The sequence below is a fragment of the Anguilla anguilla genome, chromosome 14 (genome assembly GCF_013347855.1).
Source record: "Anguilla anguilla isolate fAngAng1 chromosome 14, fAngAng1.pri, whole genome shotgun sequence".
Lineage (NCBI taxonomy): Eukaryota > Metazoa > Chordata > Actinopteri > Anguilliformes > Anguillidae > Anguilla > Anguilla anguilla.
Window position 1 is genome coordinate 11,686,477 of NC_049214.1, and position 12,752 is coordinate 11,699,228.

Below are 12,752 nucleotides of genomic sequence, written 5' to 3' on the forward strand. Positions count from 1 at the left end.
GTTGACAAGGCAAAAATTGCCGTGTCAACATGGTATTACTGCTCACGTCAACACACCTGAAAGAACCTCAGACAAATAGCAATGCGGGAATTGTGTGCAAATTAGCATATTCCATCAAGCCTCATGTCACTGTTGTGTCATTTCTGGAGCGTGTTCGTACAGCCTGCTACATTCACGAGATCTGCCCTTTAATGTAAGCGACGTTCGGCTTTCCACACATCTTAATCACCTCAACTCATCAGCATTAACAATAACTGTGATGAGACATGCGGTATTTTTTAAGATGTTCTGGCACCGTTAGCTTTCCATAGGTCTGGGTCGACACAGAGCTGATGTCAAGTCATTACGGGTCACAACCAGCAGGAAGCCCTTAACCATGCATAACTCCCACAGAAGCACTGATTACACACACCATGATCTGAGCACCACAGCAGGTGCAAGAGCGAGACTGAGAATGCGGTAGTTTGAGTAGCAAACGGGCTCAAGGATATCGCTACACTGCTTAAGTGTACCCCAGACAAGATCAGTCCACAACGTGTCAAGACTGTGTGGAAACACACTGGGGGTAGCTTGCTTGCTTGCGTGTGCGTGTGTGTGTGTGCGTGCGTGTGTGCGTGTGTGTGCGTGTGTGTGCGTGTGAGGCACAGAACTTGCTGCCTTACTTTCACTGTGCTAATCTCTTCCTCAGCAGATTGACTGAATCCACTCAGCAGCCATGTGAATTACAGCTCAGCAGGCTGGTAAGTATCCGCGTGCTCATTAAATCCTTTCAGGCAAATGTTTATGCTGCCATTTACAATAAATAAATAAATAAATAAAACAGAATGGCCCACATTCTACTTAACAGTAAATTTCGCTTAAGCTATAAAGTCTTCAAATCTTGATCAAATGAGTTGATGTCACGGTTCACATAAGAATGTAAGCATTTAGCTTTTTTTCCCCTTTTTTTTTAAGGTCATTCTGAAGAACCAAACAGCACAGACATCCAAGAGTTCCGAACAGAAGGTGTATTTCTGTGCAGAAACGACCATAGAAAAGTGTGGTGGACTGGGTGCGTTAACACGAAAATGCAACAGGCACATCGCCAGCACAAGTGCATGCATATGCATGTCAGTGTAAACCTGACAAAGCCAGAGAGGCAGTACAATGTGGGGACAGGCCGCACTGTTCAGCAGGTACTGTACAGCACAGTCCTTTTGTTCAGAGGCAAGCAATGCCACTCCGAAGCTCTGGCTGCTGCCTGCATTTCCACTCTTCCTCTCTGCTTTGGATGCCTCAGCACTGTTCAGGCTTAAAGGACTACACCGAACCACGTACAGGGCAGAGTGACAAAAACACACCCCCAAAGGGCTGCGGTGTTGATCACAGTCTGTGTGTGTGTGTGTGCGTGTGTATGCGTGTGTGTGCGTCTGTATGTGTGTTTGTGTACGTGTCTATGCGTGTGTGTGTGTGTGTGTGTGTGTGTGTATGTGCATGCGTGTGTGTGCGTCTGTGTGTTTGTGTGTATATGCGTACGTGTCTATGCGTGTGTGTGTGTGTGTGTGCGTGTGTGTGTGTGTGTGTATGTTTGTGCGTATGTGCGTGCGTGTGTGAGGTCTGATAGGCTCCCAGGCACACACTGCACAGCGGTACAGCATCTGTTTTAAAAGGAGGCCGCCGCCGCCGCAGCCGCGGAGCGCAAAGCTCCAAATGTCACGTCCAAACACGGCCGGAGCCCGACAGCGGGGCTGAGCACTGCTTACCGCTCCCGTTCCTGGAAAAGGGGGCCGGGGGGGGGGGTGGGTCCAAGCATCTGCATTGCAAACATACGCCGGACGTGAGGGGGGGGGGGGATTTGTGGTGCTAAATATACGGGTAAATCAATCACGGCCTGACAGCTGCGCGCGCGGCGTTCCACAGCGTGAGGGGAACAGAAAGACCCGCGTTCGCGTAGCTGCCCGCTCACGGCGACAGAAGAAACGGGCCTCGTCCTGCTCCGAGGAATCCTTCGTTCAAATTTCCGACATCTGACACGTTTCCAGCGTGATTTAGAGTTCGCCCCGCAGAACCGTCCTTTATCGAAACCCCGCCCGTTTCCTTCTGACGTCAAACCGGGGGGCCTGAGAGCGGGGGGGGCGCCGCCGCCGCGCTTCCGTTTAAGGCCGGCTGTTAACCTTCCACCTGCACCTGCCGTCTTTCCTGTGATTAATTAAAATGCTCTTCACTTACAGCTAATTGTGAACACAAGCACGTGATCTTGCGGAAGGACTGGCGCTGTCGAGGCGACGAGATCCAGACTGCAGGGAAGAGTCGTTACACGCTGGATAAAGTCATAACCTCCCTCTTAATTGCCCCTTGAGACAGGGCGGTATGAGGCTGCTTTCCACTAGAGTGACCTTTCGCCTACACTGCCATGTTCTCTGTTATAACTACAGCGCAAGTGACACACACTCCGCTGTCCAATCCAGCCATCCCGTCCAATCAGTGTTGTGCTGCAAACCCTATTAGCGGCATAGGCATCGTTTCCTCCATCTCAGACTCCTCAGAATGGTGCTTAAATAAGGGTTTAAGTAACAGGAGCGGGATTTTCATATGAAACCATCCCTATGCTGTTATATAAAAATGCTCTCTAAATTTACAGTATTAAGTACAAAGTACAAATAATTTTATCATGAAAGTACAGCGCTTTCACATCTTAATTTTCATTGGAATGTAGTTTGTTAAAGGAACCCAATGCAAATGTGCTACAATCACAGAGAGTTCAGTTCTCAAAGTGTACAAGGCATCTTTAGTGGAGAAAGTCATCATTTAAGCACCGAACATATCCATCAATGGTTCTAATATACCCACGTTAAAGAAATACATATTGAGCCTTTGAGTCAAGTGAGAACGCCTGTTATAATCTGCAGCCTATCCTCCACCCTGGCTCAGCTCCACGGCGCGTCCAACGAGAACACAACGCGTTTCACAATCTGAGGTTATGCCAGAGGTGACATCACGGAGGGAATGTCATGGGGATACGGATCGGTCGAGTCTCGCCCCACTTCGCTGTGGAGCTGATGGAACTGCGCTGAACGTTCATCGCCGGCTCCACGCGAACACAGGTACGGCCAGCGAGCTGGCAGGGAGCCAGAAAGGAGTTTAATGACGGGGGGGACGGTCGGCCTCGGCCTTCATCAGGCAGCAATTTCAGGATGCCTGCAGCCTTCGTTACGGAACAGGTCTCGTGTGTTTTTCACAGAAAGGGAGGGAGGGAGAACACATCCAGGGTGGACAGGGGGAAGGGGGGGGGAGAGAGATGAAAAAAGGGAGGGAGGGAGAACACATCCAGGGTGGACAGGGGGAAGGGGGGAAGGGGGAGGAGAGAGATGAAAAAAGGGAGGGAGGGAGAACACATCCAGGGTGGACGAGGGGAAGGGGGGAAGGGGGAGGAGAGAGATGAAAAAGAAGATCTGGTCTCGGCCGGGCCCCTGACGCGGCCCGAAATCAATAAGCGCATTATCGCTACGCTAACTTCCATCACTGCGCTCCTGCAGACCCAAGCGAGCGCCACGTCGCCCTGGTAACGAAGCTTCCTTCGTGTGTGTGCGCGAGGGAACTGCGCCGACCGCGCCGAAGACGCAGAGCGCTCTTCTTCCTTCCCCCGCCGCGCCGCGCACTTCGCCAGCCCTTCAGCCGGCCTCGGTGACGTCATCAGAACGGCCGGGAGACAAGGAAGCGCCGTGACCTTTCGAGAGCTCTGCTGAGGGTGCAGGCCAGCGGGGAAAGGTCAGACGGAAAGTTAAAGATCATTTTTATGTCGCCCAACCGGCCTGCGTGTAAATGAGCAGGAAGAATGTGAGGCTTTACGACGAGTGCAAAAACATGCAAATGATGTGACATCACCACGGACGAGATAATGTGCATTGTGGGAAATTAGCATACCAAATGCATACGTGCAAGCTAATTTAAAGGAAGAATATCGTAAGACCTAAGACCTAATGTTCAGCTATAAAGCAATGGCTTCAATCTTTTTCAATGCGCGTGGGTAATCAGTCTTCCTATTCACAACTGCTGACTCTCCTTCCCATGAATAGCCACTATTCCTCATGTCACAGCAGACATTGACCTGGCTGGCTTGTGGATGAATAAGAGTGGCTTCAGCCACCTGAATAAGCATAGTGGGTGTTGTGGTAAAGACCACAGATTTCATTTTGTAAGACCCCTAATATGGACATTAGTCATACCCATTTTAGGTTTTTACAAAAGAAAACCCTGAATAATACGGAGATCTTCCAGCAACAGTATGATTTAACGTCAATAAAATGTGCAATTAATCTGAGAAGCATAAGCCCCTAGTTCCTGATGCTGTATTACTGGATCATGGCTCTCCCAATCCAATTTTCTAAGGCAGCCATAAACACAGCACTCGGGCTGAAGCGGCTCAGTTTTCAGAGAACGCAGCCACATAAACAGTTAAACATTTACTGCCGCTCCCCGGACACTTGTTAAAATTCCCATCACGGAGCCCCCCTGTGGCTCGGACGCTCCGCACAGCTGTTAAATAAGTCGGATCAAAATAGAAAATGTCCGCGCGGGGGTCTGATTACCGGGACGCCGGCCTCGCCGCTGCCCTCGCCGCTCTCCAGCGTCAGAAGGTCAGTCTGGAGTCGCCGGCATTGTCCACGGGAATAAACGGCTCGGACTGACCTCCCCCACCCACACCCACCACCCCCCCAACCACCAACCACCAACCACCAAGGGAGGAACACGCCAAAAAAAACAACAAAAAAAACACAAAAATCTGAAAGAATGGAACCCCAACACCGGAGCGAAGCTGGGCACTTAAACCCTTAAATCCGGAGATACGCTCGCTGTGTGGGTTTGGGACCAGCGCCAAGACTCAAGGCCTACCTTTTAATAACCCCCCCATGCTCAACCAGGGCATTGTCCATCCACAACTGTGAAGGGGTGGTGGGGGGGGGGGATTTCAGCTCGGCTGAACCCAGGAGACGTGAAGCCTATTAAACGCTAACGCTGCGATCGAGTTGCGTTTCTTAAGTTTCTTTTCTTTCAGTTTTTTTGTGGTTTGGCTCTGGAAGGAAGGCCCTTCATCTCCTTTCTCTCGGTCCCACAGACGATTTTTAAAAAAAGAGCAGTTAGCAGCAGGGGCAGAGAGAACGGCATTAATCCCACCGCCAGCCCGGTGTTCCATTCCACGCCCACGACCAGGCGAGGCCGTCCACTGGGCACGCGGCGCCCGTCAGCGCAGAACACCAAGCACCCGGCGCGTCGCCGTGCGGGGCGCACCTCTGCACATCGGCGCGGCGTGGCAGAGGCCTGCCGAACGCAAACAAGCCGCCGCTCGCCGACCGCCTGCCCAGCACCCGTCAGGCCTTAAGGAGCTTAAACAGAGACGGCGAGGAGACAGAGCAGGGCGTGCATTGTTTTCTTTCCCCTTTTATGTTTTGTTTTTTTTAAATGAGGATGGATCAATTCATCAAGTGCTCATTACTCCAGCCGCTTATTTCATTTGCGTTCGCAGGAAGAGCACACCGCTCCGTTTTGGTGAATCATGTTGTCGCAATGAAGACCGGGACCGCTTAGTGATTAAGCACGGAGGGCTGGCCCTTCAGGTGCCTGCAGTAATAGGTTTTAAAGTAAGGACATTACTCAAACGCTAAACTCACATAAACCGGCGCAAGGTTAGCTCTCCTCGTGCCAAGAGGTGCAACGCTTCGTCTGCTCAGGCTGTAAACCACCTGCAAAACGAGAACGCATAATGGAACAAAGCAGACTTCCCCATCGCTGGCCATCCCACTAGTAAACTGGATGAAGGCGACGTGTAGCTGGCAAAGCTGTCACTTTTAAAACAGGGGTCTGTGTGAACAGGGAGGGTGTCACCCAAGACATGAATATTATTATAACCGCCTTTCCACAAAGCACGGTCATTTCACAGTCTTAAAAAAATATCTGAGTGACAGGAACATGCGGAAGACTAACAGCGGGGCAGAGCCAAAAACAAATGTATCACCACCCACCCGAAATCTCAGCAGAGCCAGCACACACATGGCAACATGGGCACAACGTGTTACTCGGCCCCAAGGTGCGATTCATACACCCAGCCCGGAATGCGTGTTCACAATGTAACATTTCTACTGTAAGTCTAGGCTGCTCTGACAGCAAGGCCCTCGTTGAAGTTGCTAGGATACCGTGCAACGTATTTCACAGGTAGCACAACACTCTGGAGTACACCAACCCGCAGGGATAGGGTCTCGCCCATTGTCAACCGTGCTGTATTTCCATAATAACAACAGCATAGAAATAAAATAATAATAATAATGATTTTTTTAAATTTTTTTTTTAACTCTGAACCTGAATGCCCTTTTGATTGGCAGCCGGTAAGACTAACCGCGGTTGCGTGTTCAGGTTAAACGCAGGCTTGACCGCGGCCCTTCGGGAAACCGACACGGGCTGAGGAACGCCAGACACGCGCTCTGAATCCATGTCCAGCTTCGCAGGGTGTAACCGGATCGGGGGTCCGTCTGTTGTTGGCTGTTCCCGGCTGGCACCGCGCTGGAACAGCCAACGAGCGCAGGGGCGGGTCCACAGTGAGAGCACGGCGCCCGCCACGGAACCAAGAAAACCCGAACAGCTTCCACAGGCAGCAGGGCGCATTCTAAACATGTTTTATGTGAAGCAAAAGGGCTGTCATGCTAAATGGATTCATTTTCTAATTTTCAATTGTGCAAGGCGTAGGGTGTTTTAAAAAAAACTTATTTTCCATTTGCCTGGATAAAGGGTATTCCGGTAATAATCAGGGAGCTATGAACTGGGTTCCTCTTTTAAAAAAATGTTTGGCTTCAGCTTAGAATACAGTCTTAAACCGGGATTAAACATCAGATGTATTGGAACATCTTAAAATTACGCAAAAACGAAGTGATGCGTTTTAAAGATTATTGGCTCTTCAGAAAACGCGATTTTATTTCTTGTGTACTGGCATTTATCAATGCAAATTATGACAGTTGATTTCCCTGTATCATTACATTTATTTATTTGTGTTTTTTAATGATTTTGCCCGCAATTCTCCCAATTTGGAATTCCCAGTGGTTTTACACAGATACGAGTTGGAAGAAAGCGCTTTATATGCAGCTCAAAAGGTGGACTTGCAGACGCCCAACTGACAAGCTGGGATTGCTGGTGCCGAATGGAATCCTCCCGTCCCTTAGCAAAGCTCATTTTAAATTCTCCACCAAAAAAACATCATAATTAGTCAGGGTGTCTGCAGGCATCCTCAAGTTAAATTTTATACTTTTTAAGACCTTTTTAATGTCACATCAAATGGAATTTAAAACCAAATTTGCAGCAAAGACATACCCAATGCAAAATGCCCTTCGAAATAACTGTCAAATCAAAGCAGAAAAAAATAATTCTGCAGATTTTTCCTAAAACATAAAATTGATCTATGTGCACTTAATTAATCCTGAAACAAGATGTTCTCTGCTATAAAATCGCTACTAGTTGTGAGATGTAAACAGGAAGTCACCGAGCTGACAAATTTCACCGGAAACGTGTCAACATTTCACCACGCACAGAGCTTCAGTGGGTACGGTCCACACACCATTTTCACATTTAGCTTGCAACGACATTCCTCTCAAGTCAGCCAGCCCCTGACTGACGGCCTTAAAACTTTTACAATGGGCAGGTGACGAATTCGACCCTCACCCTGTAAAAAACTACAGCTATGTTTAACTTGATTGCGCCTCAGGCTCGCGACCAACACAACCGTGCCCTTTGGAAAAAGCGATTGCTAGTCAAGGATATCAGCACTCACTTGAGTCATTTAGAATACCAGCAAGACGCAACCACCGCGAGCGGCATACATATGCTTGGCTCATAAATGACAGTATGTAACTAGATCAGTCCTTGAAATGGGATATGCAATACATCAGCATCATAGACACTCTTCAATATTTCAGGAGGGTCACATATTTTCCATACATATCTTGGTGCTTTCTTTTTTTTTTTTTTTGGCAAAACAACAGACGCCGTGACCCGGTGACAGCGAAGCGTGACCCGTCTTTCCACGCGACGGACCAGGACGCCTATCGGTTTCAGCGTCGCCCCTTAAGCCTTTGTTCCAGCGACTTAAGAGCCATCAGCAGGGAGGAGGGGAGGGGAGGGGAGGGGAAAGGGGGTGGACATGAATGAGCACGCCACTCTGGAGTAAAACTCAGCCCCTGCGTTGGGATTTGAATGAGAATTTTAACTGCAATATCCGAGGCCCCGTTCATTCTGTGACTCATGAGTGGTTTTCAAAGGGCTGTGTATTCTGAGAGGATACACCAGTGCCTTTATCAGTCCAGCTTTAACTCAGGCTGCTCTGCAGTCAAATAGAAAGCTCCAAGAATCATCTGTTGTGGGGGTGTGTGGGGAAGTTCAAGCAATAACATAAAACTATTTGCTAATGATTATGAGTATGTTTTTGACAATATCACCGAGAGATAAAACTTCAGAACTAAAAGAAAAAATCTGAAATTACACTACTTAGTGTTGTATCGTCTTCATCGTGACAGCTGAGGGCATCATAAAATGACTGCCACTTTTTAAACCAACCAGATCATACACGTCCGGTGGCATCAGAAGCAGGCAGAAAGCTGGGAGGTGCTCCAGCATAGCATCTTCTTTCATTTCTGAGACAATTATGGGCTCTTGTGTCAAAACTAAGATGTTATGAACAAAGAGGAGGAAAAAAAGCATATTCAAATACTCCACAGTAAACCACGCTGCTTAAGAACTACTTGAGTAATTTGAGTGCAACAACTGAAATGTAACAAACTGCACACAAGAGGACAATCAGGGATTCCAGTGTTTTCATTATTAGACACCACACTGCATAATGAAAACACAAGAGGCTTTCAATATCGATAAACAATCAACAGATTAGCTGCTTGTATTACTAGCACACAGCAACATACTGAGGGAGAGAGAGTGAAAGAGAAAGAGAGAGGGAGAGATGGAGAAGAGGCAGAGGGGGGGAGGAGGGAAGAGAGAGGGTGTGAGGAAGGTAAGTTCAACAAAAGAGCAGGGTGGATCACAAACCAGACAAAATGAGTATACCACAGATTATCCCACAGGAAATAAACAGGGAAAAATCTCCTGAATGAATGAAAGAAAGGAACTGTAGAGAACGAATGGTGAGAAAAAGCAGGAAACAGAAAGCAATCCCAGCCAGAATGAACAGAAACACACCCAATAACATCCACCTTACAGTGTACAATATTACAGTAGCACAGTATTACAAAACAGTGCTTTAGCACATGTAAGGCCCTCGCCAAATGACCCAAAATGGGAGGCTTTTTCCTGTGTGAATCAGGATGAGACTTCCAAATTACAACCTCAAAACCGAGGCACTGGTCATTTTTGTGGTTGTTTTATATTTGCTAAGTTAGCTTACATACTTCCACTTCCACCCCCCCACCCCCACCCCCACCCCCCCCAAACCAGTAACTATAAAAAGTTATGATGCTAGCACAATACAAATGATGTGCTTGAATTATACTTTATTGTATTTAATAGACTGATTTGCGGATGGACTACATTTTAAATGCGGTCATTGTTTTTGATAATTTCACTGGCAAGCTACGTAACTTTCAAATGTACATAACTTGTGGCCTTAATGCAGAGAACTAGCTAACCTGCTAACCTGTCACGGAGACGCAGCTGTCGATACGCCGCTAAGCTTCCACTCGCGCTTGCATACGTATGAACGAGCTTGACGCACGGAGAGTGGCTCTTACAGAGCCACTGCCTTGCAGTGTGCACCTAAAAACCACGCTATCCAGTCAACACCACAGTCTGTTTTCATCTGCTGCAGCAAGGGTTTGAAATGCAAACGGTAACCCCGTCAGTCAGGCTGCGGCTGGCAGCGAAAGTAGCGGAAATTCAGGTTGCTGAGACTCTGTGCTGGCTGTGTCGTTTGTTGGTGTAAGTTATCTAGCAAAGGTCACCAGTGCGTTGTCACAGAGAGTCGGTGGGCAATGGCAGGGTACGGCCGCAGGGTACAGCCGCAGGGTACAGCCGCAGGCTCCCGCTCTTGCGTTCGTTAATCTGTTTAAGTGACGCTAGTGGTGGGCGGCTGCCAGTTGGCCAGGGAAACTGGATCGCCAACATACAACCAACACTGAGCGCACACCGTCTCCAGCAAAAGGTCCGTCAAACGGGCGGGGGACAAAGGTCGTTCGGCTGCGCTAAACCTCCAAGATCTCAGCAGATAACTCTCATGTGATCCCAATGCGATCCACTGCTATTCCTTACAAGCTTACCCGTCATCCTTCACAAATATACCCAACAAACCGGTAGCTCATGAGTCACCGGGGGTTACAGTTAATGAGCTTGCCTGGAGTCCCGCATTAATGCTGCACTTACTCCGTCTTTGTCTTTAATTAATTCATCTGAAGACCCGGGCCAGGTCGTTCCTCCAACGGGCCCACCTTCGGGACCAACAATTAAAGGGATCATTTCGCAGAACGAGGACGGCTCTTAATCCACTGAAGATGAGAGTGAAGGAACAGGCCAGAACGACGCGGGGCTGGGAAGTTAGGCAATTACGAGCAGGCACAGAGGAGGCAGGGATGGTGGCTGCTGGATAAGGCGCCTCGGATAAGAGCAACAAGCCCAGCCCATCTAGCCAGGCGAGCGTGGGTAAAAAGGCAGGCCTATGGGAGCAGGGACAAACAGAACGGCACTGACCGTGTGCCTGACAGGCTGAAACACAGGGGCCACACAGGGACGAGTCAGACGTGTGACCGCTCTTTTGTTTTTTTTTTTGATTGGGGGTTTTGAACTTGAGAGGTACGAGAGCTATAGCTGGCGGTGGTATTTTGGGTTGCCGGACTTGGCATTGGCTGGAAGGGTCTGATGTCAGACGTGATGGAACACCTGCAGGGTGACAGGTGCTGCTGCAGGAGGGTGAAATCACCTTGAGCCCCGTCACCTTGACGCCACTTACCAGACTCCCTCCGCTCCCTCCGGACGTTTACGCTGTCAGCGGACGTCTGAGTGGAGTCTATAAGTGGAGTCCGCTCCTTGCTCAAGCACGTATGCACTACTGAGAGGCCCTTCATATGATTCACACTCTACAATGAGTTGCGTAACCATTAGCAAAATGGAAATAACAAGACATACCGACTGAAAATGAAGACTTTTCCTCCCACATATCTGCAGAGACTGCGCCTTCCTTTTCCACCAAAATATTCTGAAGCTTCACTGTCAGTGATTAAGTTGGTGAGAGTGAGAAATCTGCGAATACTAAGTTGTTACTATCAGTAATTCTCTCTCTGACATGCCACACATCGTGTCACTGGACCGAAAGCAGTTTGGGCTGGTTGAACTTTAGCGGGGGGTCGGCGACGGTGATTCTGTCGTGATTTCGGCACGCTGCTCCGGGACGTTTGTCACCAATCTTCAGGAGCCGCAGCAGCTGTCAGCTACCAGGCGCTCAAAAGGACAAAGTCATCTATCAATATAATCCGACGAAAGCTCTGAGTTTCTCTGCAAAATGGCACATGACGCCTGGCCCCAGGACTTAACATTATCATAGTGCATGATGTGGTGTGATATTTGTGCATCGTATTTAGAGACATTTTCAACAAACAAGTGACATTTATCGGCAGAAATCCCAAGACGCAATTTTTTTTCCCCGAGAACAATAAACAGACGACTACTACTACTACTACTACTACTAATAATAATAATAATAACAATAATAATAGCCTAGCATGCAGGTTATGTGCACACTACACAGTAATGCCCAGAGAAGATGCAGAAATCAAGCTTGGCTCTGAACGTGGTCCCAGTGCCTCCCCCACGGCCACTTCAGCCCATAAAATAAAGCGACCTTTGCAGCGGCGGTCCGGGGCCCGCGTTTCCGGAGGGGATTTTGAGGCCGGTGGGCGCCATCGGGAGTCTCACGCGGGCGGAAAGAGCGGCTCACCGGCCCCCGCAGAGCTGGCGCCGCAGCCGAAAGCGGGCGTACGGCAGGCGCGGCGAACGCGTCTCCTCCGCCGGGGAGCGTCGTCATGCCCGCCATTTGGTCACGACGCATGCCAGCCGGCGCCGGTGCCAAGCTCTTGTCGACTGTGAGAATCTGCGGCGGGCGCGAGGTGTGTTCATTTTATTAGACAGGCAGCGGGGCGGGAGGGGGGGGGCGGGGGGGGGAGGGGAGGGGGGGGCTGTTTCATTACCGACTGCTTGTTGATGAGCATCTCGCAGGGCCCCGGCTCCTTTTTTGCTCAGGCGGAAAAGAGGACGCCCCGGTGGAGCTCCAACGCCGGACATCCACCGGCGGCTCCGAGCGGAGACCAAGGCCAGGCTGCCGACCGCCATTTTGTCAGAGAGCACGCACAGCACCTTCCCATGTTAACCAATCGCTCTTAAAGAACCAAACAGGCTGCCTACAGGTGCTGTGGATCACTCAAAACAACATGAAGGGCTCAGGCTCCATATAAAACACACCTATTACGCGTTTCAGGGCTTCATATTGTCATAAGTAATTCTGACAGGACATGTTTTTTCTAAAACAAGAGCATAACACAGTTGTATGCCATCAACTGTCCTGGGCCTACCAATCTGAAGTAAGTTCACTGCCAGAAATTGCATTTTTTATTTGGTTGGATTTTTTAATCATGAAAAATGCATTTGTGATGGTGTGATGGCGCACCCTCAAAGCATTGTGTTCCCACTGTCTACTACTTCACCGATGCCACACATAAATAACATGGGCCTTCAAAAGC

At 49.2% G+C, this 12,752-nt stretch overlaps 1 protein-coding gene across 2 annotated transcripts in view; it reads right to left on the minus strand.

Moving 5' to 3' along the window:
• Positions 1-12,752, minus strand: part of psd3l (pleckstrin and Sec7 domain containing 3, like) — a 153,958-nt gene that overhangs the window by 51,471 nt on the left and 89,735 nt on the right. The window lies entirely within an intron of this gene.